Source organism: Cygnus olor, chromosome 10, assembly GCF_009769625.2.
Source record: "Cygnus olor isolate bCygOlo1 chromosome 10, bCygOlo1.pri.v2, whole genome shotgun sequence".
Taxonomy (NCBI): Eukaryota; Metazoa; Chordata; class Aves; order Anseriformes; family Anatidae; genus Cygnus; species Cygnus olor.
Genome location: NC_049178.1, coordinates 6392555 through 6405770, shown reverse-complemented (window position 1 = coordinate 6405770; position 13216 = coordinate 6392555). Strand labels below are relative to the sequence as shown.

The following is a 13216-nucleotide window of genomic DNA, read 5'->3' as shown; positions in this document are numbered from 1 at the left end:
GTGAAGGCGTCCACGCGGGGCCTCTCCCCGTCGCCTCATGGAGCCGGGGGTTATGAGGGGAACCGAACCCGGGGGGCAGCGGCCGTTGCCACTGAGCCCCTTGGGGCACCCCCCGACGCCGAGTCCAGGAGGGCGGCGGGGAGGCGGCCCCGGGCCCCGGGGCTTGATGGGGTGGGGGGGGCAGCGCCTCACGCGGGCCGGGGGGGGGGCGCCCGCCAACGGCCGCGCGCCTCAGGCAGCGCCGCGCCCATTGGCCCAGCGCCCCCCAGGCGGGCGGCCAATGAGACGGCGTCCCCTGCGGGGGGGCGGGGCATCGGGCGGCGTCACGTGTGCCTAACGTGCGCGGCCATCCGGAGGCGGTCCGCGCACGAAAAGGGGCGGGGCGGCTGCCGGCCGGAGTGACGGCGGCCTCGACCTATCAGACTGCCGCGACCCCACCGGAGGGAGGGGCTCGGCTCGCGATTGGCGCGAGGAGCGGCGGGGCGGGCTTTGGACGGCGCGGTTGCTATGACGGCCGGGCCCGGGCCCCGCCTCGCCGGCGGCCGCCATCTTGTTGTTGATTGGAACGGCGGGCGGCGGCGGCGAGGGGGGGCGCGGGGTCAGCAGCCCCCGGGCGGGCAGGCGGAGCCGCCCCGGTGAGCCGCGGGGACCGGGAGCCGGTTCGGTTCGGTTCGGTTCGGTTCGGTTCGGTTCGGTTGTGGTGCTCTGAGGGGAGGGAGGCGAGGAGCGGGCGCGGCCCCGGCCCCGTGACGGACGGACGGACGGACGGACGGGGTCCCGTGAGGGAAGGGGGGGGGGGAGTCCCGTGAGGATGGAGGGGTCCAGGCGCGGCCCCGCGAGGGACGGGGGGGCCCAAGCGCGGTCCCGTGAAGGGGGGGGCGGCCCAGGCGCGGCCCCGTGCGGGGCCCGTTGGGAGCAGGGCCCGGCGGGGAGCCCCCCCGGGGCGGGGAGCCGTGCCCGGCGCGCGGAGCGAGCGTCCCTCCCTTTGTGCCATTCTCTCCGCAGAGGCTGCGTGCAGGAAGGAGCCCGGCGAGCCGCGCTGCTGACATGAAGCCAAGATGGTGAGGGAGCTGCTGGGGCTGGGGGCTCGTCCCGCGCCCCGGCGCCCTGCTGCAGGGGAAGGGGTGCGGGCTGGCCGTGGCAGAGCTGCCTGCTCCTGGGCTTGCCGGAAGATGCCAGCCCGGTGTCCCTGGAGACAGATGTGCTCGTGGGTCTGCGGACCTGGATTGTAACCAACAGCCTTCCCCTGCGTTTCTGAGTGGGACTTGGGTTAGGAGGGGTGGTACTGAGTGCCGTTTGGTTTTCCGTTGCTGTGAACTTACACTGACGCCAGGCTCGGTGTCCCTCCATCTTAAAGCTCTGAATCAGCAAGGCCTCTTTTTTCTTTCTAACGGTGTGCTTTAGTATGTGCTGCCTGTCTCATCTCAGCCTGTCTTGCTGTGTTTCTGCTTTCTTCGTTTCAGATTTATCTGGCTTACCTTGGTATTTAAAGCCCTCCTGAGATGAATCTAAAGATTGACCTTTGCTAACAAAGCACTAACTGGTGCCGTAGTGGTGTGGGCATGGGTCTTTATTTACTCTTGAAGTAACATTTTTGGGGTCGGTTGACTGATTTTTGTAAAGGTAATGGGTGGTTTGTCTCACAAGGTAGTGTACTACAATGTCTCGTGCAAAGTCTTTTTCTAGTGAACTACCACGTGTGGCTGATAAGTGATCTATGTGCTTCTGATCAGGTTTTCAAGTGAGGAAAATACTGTGTTCTTGTTATATGTCACCGAACTAGGACTTTAATTCCTTTGTGCCAGAAAATCTGACAGAAGCCGGTAAGAGGTTTAGATGCATCATTTATTAGGTGTCTTCACCATAACCCTAAACAGGCCTATTAGGGACATCTTAATCCTACGTAACAGTTCCTTGTCACTGAGATTGAGAAGTATTTTTCTGTGGTTGGGTTCAGGTAGCACTGCCCTAAGGTAAGTGCTTTATATTGGTGCTGGAAGCAATGTGGTCGGCTTTGAAAAGGTTAAGTCTTGCATACCACGATAACATTGGGTTGATGCTTCAACCGCGTAAAACTCTTATTTTCCATCTCTTTGAGTTGTCCTATGGCTGAATTTTCATCTGATAGCATTAGGAAGAGTTTTATTTGCTCCCTAGCTCTTCCAGCACAACTGTTTCTAGCTGTCTAGCTCAACAACCTTTGCCATCCTGATTAGAATTTGAAGTGTCCTTTTCATGGCAGAGCCTCTGTTTCCACCCTAATAAGGACTTCTGGGAGAGCGGGGGGAAGGGATCTTGGACTCTTTGAGGCAGAAGTTGAATGTATTTGAAGTCATTACAGCAGGAATCTGAAGACGATGGGTGGGAAGGGTGGTGTTCTCTTCTGAGCACTGTGTGCGCTTTTCCTGGGATAGCTTATCCTGTAGTTCTCCAGCAGGCCCCTGATGGCGGTTTTGCATGTTTCTTACATAGAAAAAAGAGCAAGTGAGCACGATTCACTGTTGAAATGAGAAAGGGGGAGTTTCTGGGATCTGCTTCCAGTCACCGAGAGTTTCAGTTGCAGCACCTTCTGTGTGTAGCTCCACGGTCACTTTAAGCTCGTGTAAGTATAGACCCCGGCCACCAGGAGGGTCTTGCCCTCTCCCTGGTGCCAGCTGGGGTGTTTGTGCCGGTGGGAATCTGAGTTCCCTGCCTTACTGGTGTGACCAGGGAGCTGATCAAGCTGAAGACGAGTGCCCCTCCCCACTTTCCTCCAGCTGTCTGTGCGTGTAAATGGCTTTGCTGGCGGTGAGATGATGGTGGGAATGAGTGGCTGGTGATGGAACCGAGCCGTATTCTTGTTCGGTGGTATGCACACAGTGACTCTGGAATGCTGCAACGATGTTTATATAGATATATAAGCATATATAAATACATACATACACAAATGTTTAAAGGATTTAGTGATTAGGAGGAACGTAACAGTAGTGATAGTGCTTCTTTCCTGCTGCTTTTTTGAGTAATATCTTCCTGTGCTTCATCATAAGGATGGCTGTACTGGGCATGTCCTTCTGGTCAAATACTCTAGAAAGCAAAATCAAAATTAGATGCCCTTTGGGGCATCCCCTGTGTGGTAGACTGTACAAGTCGCGCCAACAGCCTTGCAAGTTACTCTGTGGTGTTGCCGATATTGAGAAGTCAAGGTTAAAATAGCAAGCATTCAGAGGTCAAAAAATGCCCAGGCTGAAGTTGTACAGGCAGCCGTAATCAGTTAATTAGCCTCCTGAACAAGCATTACAATTTGTTCTTAATCATGCAGTTGCATGCTATTCTTGTCCACTCTAAGCTCCCTAGTTTTTTTTCTTCTCTCGTTCCCTCCCCTACCTCCCCCCCCGGAGCTTGTTCATTTATCAAACTCTGAAAATGTGACCTTGTGGAGCTTGACTAGCGCGAGGTGATGAGTCCTGTCCAGGCTGGGAGCTGTCTGTTGACCATCTGCTTACAGGATACAGTCTCTTGGTTTAGTGGGTCGTCAGCTGCTCGCACAGATGCTGATCGCTTGCCTTTTTAGATTTCAGTTTTTAGTAGATCCCTCTGTTTCTAAAGGTTGCCGTGGGTCTGGTGAGCTTTGAATGGCATACCGGCTTATAAGATGACACTGTCTTGTGGTTTCCCTCAGAATAAGCAATGTAGGTGTTAAGTTTGAAGCTGAATATCCACAGCCTTTACTTTAAAGGAGGTGTGTTTCTGTCATCTGTGGTTGAAGCCATAGGAAATCTGACAAAGGCTTTTTTGGGGCTGTTACTCAGGCATTGCACTGCAACCTTGGCACTTCACTTACTGCCATTAGATTGCACAAATCTGCCCATCGTGAGTTAGCTTGTAACGTGTTTGAGACATGAGCATCAAAGTTCAGTGTTAGTGCTGGGGTTTATAATCTTGGAAGGCTGCGAGTTAGCATTGACAGAAAACTGCAGCCTGCCTGTTTCTTCCTCTTACTTTTGGCAGTGTCACCCCATCAGTTGCGGTGCTGGGCAGGATGTAGGCTTGAACTCGCAGTTTGTGTGTGGCAGCCCGGCAGAGCCCTTGCTCTGTGCTGCGTAATGTGACTTGCCTACAAACAACTGCTGTTGTTTCTGACTTTGAGAAGTATCAAAAACCAGGCTACTAAATGCAAAGGGTCCCTAGTGAGCTCTGAAATGGGCGAGCTAGAAGAAGGAGTGAAAAAGAAAATGCGACAGAAACCTCTGCAAGAGTCGTGTCAAGTGTTTGCATTCCTCACTGTAAACTGAAGGAACCCCTCGGATGTACGGAGGAGCAGCTGGCAGTCTTCCTTTTATATTCCTGCTGTGACAGGAATGCAGAGCAGGATGCTGGCGAGTGTTTAATCTCAGGTTTGTTGCTGCTGTCATAAGGGTGGGAGGGGAGGAAGAAGAAGTGACTGCATGGCTGCTTAGTTTCTGTTTTGCAGGCATTGCTTGTACGCAGTGCTTGTGCTGTTCCGATGTGGCAGCAGCTGTTATTTTTGGCTTTCCCAGTGTGCTGTTCGAGGAGATGGACTTTCCGATGGGTGCAGTTCTCTCCGTTGGCATCTTGGGGTGCTTGTGCTTCCTGTATAGTCCCCATCAGGTGCTAACTACCCAGCAGATAGCACTGAGGTGCAAGTTATTTGCCTTCATTAATTTCTATGTGCATTTTCAGTGGTGTTAACTGTGTATAAAAGACATGCGTCTTTAAGCTTTCTTTTACTTTGCATAACCCCTGTCAGTATGTGGACAGTTTCATTCACAAAAAAGGATTTTATCCCCTTCCCTTGGAGAAAGGGAATAAGCTTTGCCATTGCAGGATGCCTCTCTATCTGTACAGTGGTATCCACAGTGCTGATGACATTGGTGCATTTTTTTCTGTTTAAAAATAACATGGGTGTAACTGCCATAATTATTTTAGTAGAAGATTGGTGCCAACCAGATCTGATAAAAGCAGTAAAAAAGGTTATGAGACTTAATATGCGTGTCCTGGTAGGATGCTGCTACGTGTGGTTAAGAGCTCCGGCAGATAAGCTGTCTCTGATTTAGCTTTTGTAGTTAGAAAGGTTATCTCCTCCACCAGGTGTACTGCTTCTTTGCCAAAAGTTACCTCCCTGGTATTAGGAGCTGCAACAGTGCCTGCTCAGCTGCTGCAGTTTAACGCGCTATGCTTCAACCTTCCTTCATTGATATCCATCAGTGTGCTGTCTTGCGAACCAGGCCGGAGGAAGAGCAGACACGCACCCCCTTCTGCTCCACCTGCTGGCTGGCCATTTTCAGCTGAAGGATGGAGGAGGCGTTTGGGATCAGCGGTCCCCGTAAATTTGTTAGAGCGCCTGTCAGAGCCCTGGCAAGTGTGTGAGAGTATTTGCGTCCTGGAAGGCGCTCACTGTGAGCTCTGGTCCCGGCCTTGAGAGAAAGGGTGATCTCAAACATTCTGAACTGATGAAGCAGGTAAAGGTCTAAACAAAAGCTAAGCTAGTCCTTGCTAACTTGTTTCCGTACAACATCTTGCAGGCTGACTTGCTTCTGGCATCCTGTTCCCTCTTGATTGTGAGAGGTTGGCTCCATATTCCAGTGACTGTTCAACAGAGGGAGCTTGGGTGACATCTCTAAGGTAACTTTTCTGTTTTGCCCAGAATACAAATGCAGCCATGTGAAATTATGATGCAGAGAGAACTTAGCTGCTTGCTTTTTACCTCTCATTTCATAATTTTATCCTTCAAGTATATGGTTTGTAGGAAGTATGCTCTCGTCTCTTCAGAGGAAACTACAGGAACACCCAGGTAAATGCAATAAGCCATAGTGAAAAGCTCAGTCCTGTCTTACATTGATTAACTTTTAATCAAATCAACGTCAGTTCTTTATAAAAAGAACTAAGCTGCCAGGATTTGGAGGACAACTCTATTATGCTTTAGCAATTCTGGTCGTTTAGGTGCCTGAATTGCTGCAGTTTCCTTGCGATAATTTCAGAACTTGATTGCTGTCTGCCTTTTTTTCCTTTCTGTTTTGAGTTCAGTTTGGTGAAAGACAATAGTATGGCTTGTGAGTCTTCCAGGCTGAAAGGTTGCTTTGTGCTCTTCTGAGTCTTTTGAGTTTGGAAGAAGCTCTAGTATACCTGCTGTTTTCCACTGATTCTTTATCATCAAAGCTAGGACTCAGTAGTAGTAACTGTGGTTTAAGCGTTTGTTTGCCAAACAGACTTGAATGTTTTCATTTTCTCAGGAGACCGCAGTGTTTTAGATAGTGGTTGTGTGGCACAGATCACCTCTTTGGTGGGGAGGACCCTGGCCTGGGGATCTAACAGTCTTTGCTAGTTTGCAACGGGTAATGATCAAAAGTGCCAAGCTCCACAGCTACCTTCTTGGGGCAGAGAGAGAGGAGTGGTACAGTGTCTTCTCTGCAGGGGTTCCTCCTGTGTCTTTGTCACAGCCGACTTGTGGCAGATTCAAGTGCTGATTCAAAGCTGAAATATTGTATAGCTCATATTCTGCTGCGATGGTGCTTTTTTTTTTTCCCTCCATGTGGTTGTATGCTGAGCTGCGTTTTCCCCTTTTTTTAAACCGTTGGTGAACTTAAATAAAATAGTGCCTCAGCCTTAATTCAGGTCAGTTGTCCACTGTTGGTATTGAAATGTTGCCAAGCATTTTAAAAGTGAATTTAGAAACATTAGATAGGCACACGAAGATAGGGCTGGCTGGCTGTTCTACATCCTTTGGCGGTACTGTCTAAGCAGCTTAAGCTTGGGGAGGGCAGTCATGATCTCGTTATAGCTAACTATAGGTGATAAGCAGCTTTGACCACCAAAATCAGCGCACCAGAGTATGCAGATGTTAGTGAGTTATTTAAAGCAGGAAGGGTTTGGGAGAGAAGTCTGGGGGACTGCATAGCCCTGTGTCGTAGTGGCAGAATCAAACCAAGGAGGAACTTCCATGAAGACATCGGAGCCATTGCGGAACATCAAGTGTAACTGCGCTCTTGTGCTCGCAGCAGTGTTGTGACTTGTAAGCAAAACTAGCCAAGTCCTGGAGCTTTGGAAGGCCCTCACAATGTTTGCTGCTGCCTAGTGGAAGGAATACTTCACTTCTCCTCCAAACTCTGGTCTGTGGGTAAAGCTGCGTTAGCAAACCTGGGGAGGCATACCTGTCAGATTCAAGGGGGTTGACTCTCTCATGCAAAACACAGGTGGAAAATAAAAAAGACCTTCTTATCCTCAGACTTTTAAGTCTATCTCAAAAGGATTGTTAAAGCAGTCTGAAGGATCAGTTTGTGTTAAAACACTTTTACCTTTTTTTTTTTTTGTAGATTGTTGTGGAGTTAAGTTGTTGAAGAAAACAAAAACCCACATCAGGTTTATCATGAATATACAGATTTTTGCCTAGATGAAGTGTGACTATATGCAAGATAATTGTGGGTGTCCTTACTTTTGAAAATATTGGAATGCTTTGCTTTATTTCCCATTTGGACTGAGTCTTGTCAGTGGATTTATTTGTTTGTTTTAAGCTGCCCAAGTGGCATTTTCTTTGGTTGGGTACAAATCTTCTTTATGTAACGAAGTCTTATCACAAACATTGACCTGAATACACTTACTAAAATTTGAAGGTAAGCTAAATCTGAATAATAAGTGTTATCTGGAGTGTTTTAAATATCTTCTGTTTTTATAGAACTGAGAGGAAATGGCTAACACTGTTAGCCAGGCAGAACGGGTAGCACTGGTTTCAGATAGGTTTTACTCTTTATTCTTCAGGTGCTGTGCACGCTGCTATTTTTTTTTGTGTAGTATCAGCACTCTGGGTTTCTTTTTTTTTTTTCCTCCAGTAAAACTGCTGTTATTTATTCTTTATTTTAGTTAAGTGAGATCAAATGCATCTTTGTTACTGTGGTCTGTTTGTTAGTTGTGTAGCATCCTTAGGGCTGAAACTTCCATGTGTGTTTCAGCAGTTGAGAATAAAGAGAAACTGTTGACGGTTTGGCTTGCGTAATACCAAAATCTTAGAAAAATGATTTCTGATTTATAACTGCGGCTTGACCCAAATATTCTTAGTTCAAATTGTTAAGGGTACTAGATCTATCATTCACCGGGCAGAAGTAAACCAATCTCTTTATGCGCTGCTGTTTTCCTAAAACCTGGCAATTAAAGGTTACAATTTAGATTGTGAAGTGTTTCCAGACTGTTTCTTGTCCTTCATCCTATTGTGTTATGACAACCAGAAGAAAATTCAATACCTCTAAGAAATTCTGGTAAGCACAGTGTCATGCAATAGTGAGTTGGGCAGCTTGACTCTTTTGTGAGCAGAAAGCAGTTCGTTGTTTCAGAATTGCTTTCATTTGCAGTTTTCTTACTGTCTTCTTAGAACTGTTATTTTTTTTTTTACCCATAGTGCTTATTAGTTTGCCTTTCAGTCTGAGAGGCTACACTTCTGACAGCTGTTATCACACTGTATTGAACTGGGGAAGAAAAAGATTAAATTTGCTTTCCCTAGCTACATATGGCCTGTGACTTATTGGAACCCCAGTAGCCCAGCTGGCTGTGAGACATCTGATTTGGTGGACTGGTGCTTAGTAGAAGCTGCAACATGGTGTTCCGGTAGCTTTAGAGGAATCTAAGGTGTGAAAAACCAAGGTGGTTTTTATACACTTGGGACAGACCTGCTATTAAAAGTGAACTTGCCACAGTCTGTGTTCTCAAAATGGATGTGTGTTGTGCCTTTTAGCACATGGGGTAAAAATCATTTATATACATACATGCAGACGTCGCACCTCGTGGACGCAGAAAATCTGACGTTAGATCAGGTTTAACAAATGACTTTTTGTTTTGACTTCAGAACTCCGTTACTTAGCCAGTGACCTCAGTTGTAATTGGCATTCTCGTTGGAGAGAGCTTCGAGCTCTGCTTAAGCATCTTAACATCCAGATAAGATACTGGAAGTTTGACCTGTAGAGAGTTTATAAGAACTTGTTTGCAAACGCTGCAGTGAATAGGAAGTTAAATATAGCCTTCATCTGATTCTTCACTTCTGTTGAAAAGGAGAAGTTTTGTGTTTCAAGCCTTCAGCAAAGAACTGGCTGCTGTGGTAGAGTGTTCTGAGGCCTGCTGTCTGGTGTTGGCATATGGAATAAGAAGAGAAATAATGAAGACTTGGAGTATTAAAGGGCTCTTCCCTTTGGAAGGAGCTTGAAAATACAGTAGGGTGAATTGTGTTCAGGGACTGTTGCTTTGGCATCTAGGAGCACCCTTTTCCTTCAGTATTGCTTTTTGCAAAGCCCATGTTATGTTGAGCTCATGAGAAGTCTGAGGCTTGCTAGAAGAAAGCACCAAAGGATGGCAGTGCTGGCTCCTGGTCTGGTGAAATGATCTTGCAGACATTTTAAATGCCGGGTTTTGTTTTTCGCCCTTCAAAATGCATAGCATCTTGCCGAGCTTGAAGCTGCGACTAGCTGTCCAATTTGTATATCTTCTGAGAAGATAGCCTCAGGTTCAGATTGCCTTTCATTCTCATTCGAGTGGCTGGGGGCATCTGTGTTAACTCTTTGTCCTTCACCTTCCAGAGCATACTGCAAGCCACAGAACAACTCCAGAGTTACTTTAGATTTTCAATATGAGTGATTGAGTGTCTTGCAGACTATGCTAATCACTAGAAGGGTAAGAGAATAACAAAAGGCCTAGATCACAATCCCTTTCGTGACCCTGAGTTTTATGTTATATATGTTTTGCCATATTGGATTTTTTAATGTCACTGGGAATGCGAGAGTGTCCTTGTATGAAATAAATACTCTTTTGCCTTGTGGCCAGTTTCAAACTAAATCAGCTAAAGGGTCATTTGGTTAGGAAAATTAAACTGATGACGAGTAAGGGGCATAGATTTGCAGTGCAATGATGTGGCTTTAAATCCCTGTGGATGTGCTTATAAGGTCGTTTCTCCTACAAATGCTTGGGACAGCTGCATTAATCAGCACGTTCATCCATGCTAGTGCAGCTCTACAAGTGGAATCCCTTAATGTAGATACAGTTACAGTGGCAGAACCACGCTTTTAAAATCTTGTTTTGCTTTGGATATTGAGATGAGAGACAGTGGTGTGACTGCTTCTTTGTCATTGTGACTAACACATGAGCTACCAGCACTCTTTCCAAGGAAAAAAGGATCGTGTGAGTAGGTAGAAAAGTAGGACTCCAGTGTATAACTTTTCCAATTGGATTTTTTTTTACCAGCAATGTGTTTTTTTTAAATGGGTGGGGGGAGAGGAGGGTGGAAGGGAGGAAAGGCAAGAGGCAGTCCTCTGTCGGTTGGTCTAATAAAGAGATTTTACCTCTCCTTGCAGACCTTGTTATATTTATTCCAGAATGTGTATCTACTCAGCATCATAGAGCAACCTGCAGGTCACTTTTCTCATATGATAAATTAAACTGTGTCCTGGGCATTAAAAGGCATTATAGTCTGGAGCACAGTGCATCTGGCTGCTCTGGACTTGTCTGCCTCCCTGACCTTCCTCAGCTGCTTAAGAAAGACCCAGATTTTGTTTAGTGTCAGTGCCTTTGAACTACGTTAGCAGAAGAAAGTACTAGATAACAGCCGTTCCTTCTGCTTCTGGCACAAGAACTTGTTTACCAGGGAGAAGTGAGTTTGTTTGGATAATCCTGCTTTTATGCTCTTAAATCTTTCTGTGGAACTGATGTGCTTCTAGTTGTCCTTCTCCGTTTATGCCATTTTGAGCAGAAAAGTTGCTAAAGGCTTTGATTCTTTGGCCAAACACAGCACTACGTTCAATTGAAAACAGCAGTGCCGTAATTTTGGTCTGTATGAACAGACTCAGCTCAAGTTTAGATGGATTGTGACGCAGATCATTGCGATCTGGAGAAGTTAACTATCAGGTAAGATGAAGTCGAACTGGAATGCAAGGGGTTTGCGGAAAATAAAATGATCTCCAAACTGCCCTCTTTTCAAAACAGTATGCAGATAGTTTTCTTGACTATCCTGCTGTTCCTTTTTGAAATGCTGTTTTGCCAGTGATTAAAGGACACCAGGACTGAGTGGTTTGACCAAGATTGCTGAAACCTTCAGTGAAGCACCAACACTCAGTGACCTATTCCTGGTTCTTTTCTTTGATTGCATCTTGCTGCTTTGTTTAGATCACCTCATGTAGTTGATGGTGGTTATCTGAAGAGTCTCTTACCCAAGTCAGGTAAGGTCTCTTACCCAAGTCAGGGCACTTTTCTGATCGGTTAAACTACAGTGGAGAGGTGTAAGAATTGCTTTATTTCTCCTGGCTTTAAATGTTTTAATGCAGTTTGGGGCCTGCTGAATAGAAGTGTTCTCTTTTTCTATGTGGGGAAACTTACAGGCATAGCTGAAGCAAAATGTTTGTTCAGCCTTACCTGCATGGTCAGACAGAGAAAATTGCAATGCAAGTGACGTCCCTGCCTTTTTGCACTCAAACTCAACTCTGACGGCACATCTGCCTGGGTACGTCAGATTAAAGTCTTCTTGGGTAGTGAAATTCTAGGTGGTGTGAGGCTGGGAAGCTTACTGTTCCTGCCTTCCTTTACCTGGAGGGATAGGTGGAACTTATTCAGAGAATGTATTAAAGTCACAACATTCATCTGTTTTTACTCAAAGGTGCTGTTTGTGTGTCATCTGTAGTTTTGGCAGAACTTTCGCAGGTCAGGATGTTACTCTGACGTGGTCTGGTGGTGGCAAGACCACAGGCAAGAGAGGTGAGACTCGTGCCATAGCTAAACATACATCTGTTTGTGGGCACGAGTGAGAAGTTGGGTATAGTACTGTCATGTTTACTTATTTGGATCTTAAGCTTGTCCTCTTTGTAGAAACATGAGTGGTATTGAATGGGCATTGCTTCAGATTTCTGGAAGGCAGAGATCCTGTAGTCCCTTTAAGAAGCCAGTTGCTGGGAATCTCTTTATCTAATGATGTTCCTTTCCATGTAATTAATTCTCAGACAGCTCAGGAAAAAGCAATGTATAGAACTGAGGAGGAGATGGATCAGAGTGGTGTCACAGTCCACAGCGTATCATAATAATTGTAAAGTTGCTTTACAGAGTGTTTGAAGCAAGCCAAATTATATGTGGGTTTTGAAAGGCATTAAAGAAGAGATTAGCTTGCTTGTGATGGTTCTTTGTGGCAAGTTGGTGTTTGGCTTTGATGAACTCTCAGACTTGATAGGTTTAAATCTAGATTTTTGTCCTCATTCCTAGGAAACAAAACTTTTGTGCTGCAGTCACTATGCTCCATGGCTTTGGAAAGCGCCTTCACTTTGTCATGGCTGGGAGCAGGATGTGGGGTCTTTGCTTGTCTTTCTTCAGTAGCCCACAGGTAAAGCAGGACAAGAGGAGTGCTTGATTATCTGGGGAAGTTTTCTGAGCAGCAGTGTATTGCAGGGCTGTACTCTGGAGGTGGAGGGGAAACCGAACTCTTCGTTAATGCTATGAAAGGCAAAAATGCACACATTGTAGCACATTTTCATTGTTAGCGGTGTGAGACAGAAGCAGGTGGGAGAGCTTTTCTCCACTGGCCCCGATGAGGTTTGTTTGTCTTTTGCATTAAGATCTCGAGATAAGCGTTGGCGAGTCACTGCAACAGGATTTTTGCTGAAGTCAGCTCTGTCAGCAGCTTAATAGAGTATAATTTCCGTTACTTGTGGAGAAGGCTTATGAGCAGTTAATGCATATCATGCAAGTTTTGCTTTAGTTGCTATCTTGCCCTTCATTTTGGGGAAGGGGTGGAGATACTGGGGGGAAAGGACAGGGAGTCTGCATTGCGTATCTGCATCACAACCTGAGCAGTGAATTGGCTTAGTCATAACAGTTGGGCTGTAGTGGGTTGTCAGGCCGCTTTCCAGCAGGTACGAGTTTCTCTGTGGCTTTAGCGTGTGGATAGAGAAAACCCAGCTTGAGTCAGTCTCTGCTGAAGGAGATGTGCTTAATTATACCCGTGTCTTTGCTAAAGGGAGTCCTGCCTGGGGCAAAAGCACCTTCTGGTTTTCTTTTGGTTGTTAGCCCAAGCAAACAATTTTATCTTTGCAAATATATATCGAAGTTTACAAATCCACCTCCTTCCCAGAAGGGGGCAGGGGAGACTTAGAAGTTCTGGAGTCCGATAAAAATGTACTTTTGTTTTTGTGTTACGCTTCCATGCTTGCTTTCAGACACAGCAGGCATTGCCATCACGTTGGTGGTGTGGGCGTGCACAAAGAGA

The 13216-nt window shown here is 46.5% G+C and overlaps 1 protein-coding gene across 3 annotated transcripts in view; it reads left to right on the top strand.

Moving 5' to 3' along the window:
* The first annotated feature begins 490 nt into the window (after nt 1-490).
* IP6K1 (inositol hexakisphosphate kinase 1) overlaps nt 491-13216 on the top strand; it is a 37148-nt gene continuing 24422 nt past the window's right edge. Inside the window, exons 1-4 of one of the 3 annotated variants that reach the window (XM_040568984.1) lie at nt 491-635; nt 1006-1061; nt 5523-5622; nt 7563-7607. The gene's annotated coding sequence lies outside the window, so the exon portion shown is untranslated. The remainder of the gene's footprint in view (nt 636-1005; nt 1062-5522; nt 5623-7562; nt 7608-13216) is intronic. The other 2 variants (XM_040568982.1, XM_040568983.1) reach the window with 2 other exon arrangements.